The sequence below is a fragment of the Gavialis gangeticus genome, unplaced genomic scaffold (assembly GCF_001723915.1).
Source record: "Gavialis gangeticus isolate Ggan-Ray unplaced genomic scaffold, GavGan_comp1, whole genome shotgun sequence".
In the NCBI taxonomy this organism is placed as follows: Eukaryota; Metazoa; Chordata; order Crocodylia; family Gavialidae; genus Gavialis; species Gavialis gangeticus.
In genome coordinates this window covers 86425623-86432561 of record NW_017729032.1, presented here as the reverse complement: position 1 = coordinate 86432561, position 6939 = coordinate 86425623, and the positions used below count along the sequence as shown (strand labels likewise).

Sequence of the window (6939 nt, the reverse complement as noted above, 5' to 3'; positions counted from 1 at the left end):
GAACCCCCCCCCCCCCCCCAAAAAAGATCAGGTCCTTAGCTGCTTTTTTTCCCCCCCTCAGCGGAGCTTGGCTATGCAAGCTGCCACTGGGTCATGCAGCCTCTGAGTTGTGGGGGGCTCTGGTGCTTCCCTCTGTGATGGTGATGCCTCTTGGGGCCACCCACATAGGCTGCCAGCTGCATGGAAGCTGCCCCAGGTCACGGGCAGCACCCACCAAATCCAACTCTTCCTCAAGCCTGCACCGGGAGAAGCACCCAGCAGGCTTCCAGCACATGGCCCCAGAGAAGTTGGATCTGTCAGGATGCTGCCTACAAGCTGGGGCAGCACCCATGCAGCTAGCACCCCACCTGTGCAGCCGCTTGGCGGCACAGCCACCATGGAGGGAAGGACTGCCCCCACCCCCCACAGCTTAGGGACTGCACAGCCCAGTGGCAGCTTGCATGGGCAGGCTCTGCTAGGGGGAGGGGAAAAAAAAGCAGCCAGGGGCCTGATCTCCCTTTTTTCCCCCATGCAGAACCTACCTACATCTCCCACTGCTGGGGGATGAGCTGCCAGTGGGTCCTGAGCTGTGGGGGCCCCCAGATCTTCTCTCCATGGTGGTGGCACCCCTTGGGGCTACCTGGTTGGGTGGCTAGTGGGTGGGTGTTGCCCCAGCTTGCAGGCAGCACCTGGCCTGATCCAACAGTTCCCTGAGCCCAAGCTGGAACAGCACCCACCTGCTAGCAGCCCACCTGGGAGGTCCCAGGGGGCACCGCCACCATGAAAGGAAGGGCCAGCGTTCTCTGCAGCTTACAGGCCACTTGACACACTGGCAGCTCTCCCCCTGGCTGTGGGAGACGCAAGCAACTCCATGAAAAAAAATTAAAAAGGATCTGGCCTCTCACTTCTTCTGCTTTCAGTTTGCATCACCCACGGTGGTGGGGGGTGAGGGGCAGGGACAAGTTGTCAAAGGTTGCACTTGCACTGTTACAAATATCTACATTGTGAATTAATTTACATGTGGATGTGGTTTAATTTGCAGAATAGCAAACTCATTTAAATCTTAAAAAAAACCCACACATGTACAGCATAACACAAATAAATTGCAAAAACAGCCAATTTTTGTCACATGTACAAGCACCCAGGGATTTAAACCCTGGACTGAGATGATTGATGAATTATGGGAAGAGTTAACTGAAACACTCCTGTTTGAACAGTCTTTGTTTTGATCTATTTGAATTGACAGATGTCTAAGCCTTTACAGTATCATTTAATTTTAGTATTAGCTGTCCTTTTCTAAAGTTTGTGAGAAACAAAGATAATACAATTGGCTTTTCTCTGGATCCTACCATTGAAACTAGGCTTAGTGCTAACATTATCCTTTAGAGTTAGGGTGGTATCATGGTAACAGTTTTGATCATATTCAAATAAAGGTTTGTTTGCTTCTATAGCAAAACCTGAGCCTGAAGTATCTCTTCCCACACAATTTCTTTGGAAGTTACAAATATAAAATAACAACAAAGTGATTTAATGTTTTCACAATTTTATTTCAGTTGTTTTCAACAACTATAGAATTCACTACTTCAGAGGTAAATAATTCTGAAGAATGCTGGTATAAATGTACATATTTTAATAATTATTGCTTATATGTAATTATTTTATTATAATTAATACTATTTGATATAGAGTTAATTAATAGCATTTGAACTATCTTAAATATAATGAGTGTTAGGGCTCATTACCACCTAACAACTATGACCCCAGCTGACTTCTTGCCCCTCGGGCAGGAGGCTGGACTCGATGATCTTCTGAGGTCCCTTGCAGCCCTAACGTCTATGAAATCTATGAAAACTACTTATACTAATGTCCCTGAACTCCTTTGGTAATAATGACCTTCATTCTTCTACAGTGGTCTTACTCTTCCACTAACTAGATTGCCTATTCTACTTTACTACTTTAATCTAATAACTGCTTCTGATACAATTTTCATGCTTCTTGTTTACAGGCCCCCCACCATTCTTCCAAGCAGACTGTTTGAATTTACATAAAAAGAGACCTTCTTTTTTCCCTGTTTGCTATTTAGATTAGGATTAGGGTATACATCCCACTTTGCCTGAGACAGTCCTGGATTTTGGAGGCTGGTCGCAACTGGCCAGTGAAAATTAAAATGAGCATCCCAGGCATGGGGCGTCGGCCAGGGAGGTGAAGCGGCACAAGCTATGAAATAGGAAGCCTTAACAGACAGAAACTTTGCCTTAAAATAGGTTAGCTTGATTAGTGGAATGACCATTAATAAGAGGAACAGATTGTTAACAGCTGTGAAGTACATAACAATGGGTCATTAACAGATCATTGGCTCCCTTAGCTCCCTGAATAGTAATATCAGAGCTGTACCATGCTGCTCCACCCCTGTCTCTGCCTGCAGCAGTGCCACTGACTTGAGAGGTCGGGGGTGGGGCAGTGTCCTGGATTTCACATTGTGGCATGTGGTCACCCTATTTAATTTGTGTCTTTTTTTTCATGAACAAGTGCTCTATCCACTAGGAGATTGTATAATAGTTGGAAAGCAGCAGCATGATAACTGTCTTGTTTTGTGCTGAACTCAGTTAGGGGGGGCAGTAGGTGTGATCGTAGTGTATGTGCTTAAACTCCAATTGAAATCTCTTAGTGCCTAGTTGAATCATTTAATGCATTTACATGGCCACTTAGTGTTTGGCTGAGCTCTCCCTTATCTTTAAGAATTCACTATTTCCAGGGAATTGGCATGAAAAATGTTGAGCAAACTTCTCTCTGCATTGTACAAAAGTAGTCATTCCGTATGTGGAAATCCAATTACAATAATAGACATTTTGAATGTAGGTCAATGGCAGATCATTTTGTCCCTATTTGGAAGTAAGCGTTTTCTGAGGTACTACGCTGAAAAATGAACTGCCGATGACCACATGGGCCAATGGGTGTGGATTCCTTGAGAGAGAGAAATGCAACTGGTTTTCTGGTAATAAGTTAAAAGTTTACTTTAATTACTATTTAATTGAAGTTGCAAAGAGAAATAGGCATTTCACATAGCTCTTATCACAACTAATCCAGAAAGAAGTGATTAAGCTTAGGAGGGTGGTGATCAGTTTCTTTCTAATGTACTCTTTTGGACCATTTTTCTTTCAGAGGATGTATAGGCCCTGACTTAAGAGTTCACAGCTCATCAAAAATAGTATTGTCCTCTGAACCAGACTGCAGACTGCATCTTATCTATGAACTTGTTTTCATACATCTGTTAGATTAATTAAATTAACAGCCTCTCCTTCACTCTATTCGTTGTCTAGAAAAATTTCTAAGTATTTTCTGAAATAAAAAATTATATTTCTGCATTGCACATGGCAGAGGTAAGTGGAATTATGTTGCATTAATAGCAAATATGCATTAATAATTCAACAAAGAAAATATTGAATATAATTTAAAAAAAAAAAGAATAACCAAACTTAGCCTCCCAGGGCTGTATTGTTACACCTGAAATGGTAGTGAAATGTTATAGGACTCAGCCCCCAGCAATTCCTAAAGGCTTATATAAAATCATAATGGTGTTAGGCAAGTCACAAAAAACCCAGTGACATAGATATGAGTGGCCTGAAGCTGTTGATTATTTTTAGGCTCTTTTCAAGTTTCTCTCATTTTCAAGTAAGCCATGTGTGCCTACAAATGAGGTATAATGTTGGTTATTTCTGGATGAATGCACTTAATTATCTCTAAAAATCATTTAATCAACAGATGTCTCCTCCTCCTTCCTTTTGTACTAATCATTCTCTGCAGTTACAAAACTTTTTTCTGTGTTCTTGATTCTCTCTCTCTCTCCTTATTCTTCTCCTGGGCAGTGTTTCATCTTGAAACAAAGATGGGTATCTGCTTAAGTTATACCAGAGAATCATTCCCTCATGTACTGATCACATCCATGAGCCTTATCTATCCTGCAGTTAAAAAATATATATCCCAGAATGAAATATCATTTTAGAAATTTGTGCAGTGATTGTAATAACTAATGGTTAAAAGCACTACCAGAACCATCAATACTACATTATAAATAAGAGATCAAGGACAGAGTTTCACTTTACATGGATAAATGCCTGTTACACAGGTATGTAACTACAGTTTTTGCCAAGTCTAAGGTCTGCAATTCTGCTCTGGGTATGCAATCATCCACATGCCTACTGAGGTTAATTATTAGGGCTGCAGTGTGGCCAGGCCAATATGGTAATGCTTGCTTATCCAGGTATATATGCAAGGCTGGGTAAATACCAAAAATGTAGCTAGGTGACTCCCCCAGACTAGTTGGTATTAGAGGCCAAGGGAGGCAGGCCCTCCAGTGTTTTAACCTAAGAGATTAGTAATTAAGGCACTTGCCCAAGGGATGGAAGACCCAAGCACCACTTTGCAACTCTGAGAGGATCTAAACCTGCATTTCCTGCTTCCTAGCATAGTGCTCTAATCACCAGACTACAGATTAGGCAGCTGCCAAGCCCCTCTTCCCCATACCCTTGAAACTGACTCATTTGGCAGCCAAGTGGTGCCAGGAGGAAATGTACAAAACAGAGCATGTGAGATTCAGTAAGATAGAAACCATCCTGGCTGCATGGTCCCTACATTGTAGCTTGGGCTGGTCCTCTCAATGGTACAAAGAATTCTATGTTTGTTTTTATCCAATGAATATTAAATGCAAGGTCCAATGTGGCAGCTTCAGGAGAAAGTTTCTCTTACTACTCATCCTCCTTCACCACCACCTTGTTTCTGATAAATATGCATGCAGATATGAAGCATTCAATGGACTACAAATTGTGTGTAAGTGCTACATGAGCAAGTACATGGAAATAGTATGCTGCCCCGATTATCCAAAGATCAGGAAAAGTTCAAAATGAAGGTTCCCTTTACAAAGTTAACATCACAGTTAACATCTGATATATGTTAAGGACAAAGAACAAAATACCATATTAAGATTTAGATTCTAAAATGGAACAAGAAATAGGAAATAGTGCATTTACAGAATGAATGTTGCTGGATCAACTTTATATTTTTAAATATCTCAGCTTTGGAATTTCTGATCTTGCAAACATAATATGATGATTCTAATGTATATAATATGATCATTTTAAAGGCTCTATCTGTATTATAAACCCAAATCCTCTCACAGATAAAATAATAATGACTTCCTTTGCTCTAGAGATGGTGAATTTTGGGTTGATAAACAATTGATCGAGTCACAATAATGTAATGATTGTTTTGCTACCTCAGTGAAATTATAGTGAAATATTCCTGTTGTTAAAAGAGGAGTTGATATAATTGTTGTTGATTCATTGGCAACACAGAAAGTTGAAATAATGGTCACACTTGAATGACATATCAAGTGTCATTCTTCCAACCTCTTCCAACCAGAAGTGACTTGGTCTGCTAGACTTGGTCCTGGCCAAAGGAGACAACTTGGTGACCAGTTGAAATATAGATGGAAGTCTGGGTGACAGTGACCATGAAACCATCATGTTCACTGTCTGATGTACGGCAGAAAAATCTGATAGCAGGATTGAAGTCCTGGACTTCAAAAATGCAAATTTCAACAAGCTTAGGTCACTAGTAAGGGAAGTGCAGTGGGACCAGGAACTGAAGGTGAAAGATGTGTATGGAGAGTGGTTGTTCCTTAAGGACACAATCTTTGAAGCTCAAAGGAAGTCCCTTCCCATGTGCAGAAAATGTAGCTGAAGGACTGGGAAGCCTTCTTGGCTAAACAGGGAAATCACAGCCCTCTTAAGAAAGAAGAAAGAGGCTTATAAACAGTGGAAGCTTGGGCACAGCCCCAAGGAAGACTTTTCTATGACAGCCTGCATTTGCAGGGAACAGTTAAGAAAGGCTAAAGCAGCAACCAAACTTAGATTATCAGTGGGAATCAAGGACAATAAGAAATCCTTCTTTGGGTACATAGGGAACAGGAGGAAAACAAATGGGAGTGTGGGGCTATTGCTCAGCAACTCAGGAGAGCTGGTTACTAGCACCCAAGAAGAAGCTGAACTCCTGAATGACTACTTTGCTTCGGTCTTTCACCAGACTAAGGGGAAAACAGTGCCAGGTAGAGTACTACAAGATGAGCTTGGTAGGAATAATCATCTTCTTACTATTAATAGGTTAATAAATTATCAGGAGATGGAAGGGACCTTGTAGATCATTGGGTCCAGTCCCCCTGCACTAGGCAGGAAAAGACAACTTGGGTCAAGGGACCCCAGCGAAGTGACTGTCCAGTCATTTTGCTGTAAAACTGGTGAATGCCCAATTTAAAAAAATAGATATATACAAGTCAGTGGGACCAGATGATCTTCATTTGAGACTGCTGAAGGAGCTGGCTGAAATAATTGTGGAACCCCTGGTGAAACTCTTCCACAACTTGTGGTGCTATGGAGAAGTCCCTGAGGATTGGAAGAGGGCCAGTGTTGTGCCCATCCACAAGAAGGGCAGGAGGGAAGACTGGGGTAACTATAGGCCAATCAGCCTAACTTCCGTCCTAGGGAAAATCCTAGAAAAGTTCATCACCGAGTCCATCTGCAAAAGCTTGCAGAAGGTAAGATTCTGAATGACAGCCAGCATGGCTTTATCACAGGCAGGTTCTGCCTTACCAACTTCATCTCCTTCTATGACCAGGTAACTCACCAGCTGGACACAAGAGAGCAGGTTGACATTGTGTACCTTGACTACCAAAAGGTCTTTTATCTAGTATCCCACAATGTCCTTGTCAGAAAATTGGAAGATTGTGGGCTTAACTCCAAGACAGTCAGGTGGGTGAGAAACTGGCTGCAGGATAGGACCCAGAGAGTCATAGTGAATGGATCTGTGTCATCCTGGCTAGAAGTGGGCAGCAGTGTCATGCAGGGGTCAGTGCTCGGTCCAATACTTTTCAACATCTTTATTAAAGATTTGCATGTGGGGGTGAAG

General features: G+C 42.0%; 1 long non-coding RNA gene across 1 annotated transcript in view; it reads left to right on the top strand.

Annotated features, from left to right (window-relative positions):
* Nucleotides 1-6939, top strand: part of LOC109302487 — a 17828-nt gene that overhangs the window by 430 nt on the left and 10459 nt on the right. Inside the window, exon 2 of the long non-coding RNA XR_002098807.1 lies at nucleotides 2160-2168. This is a non-coding gene — a long non-coding RNA (uncharacterized LOC109302487). The remainder of the gene's footprint in view (nucleotides 1-2159; nucleotides 2169-6939) is intronic.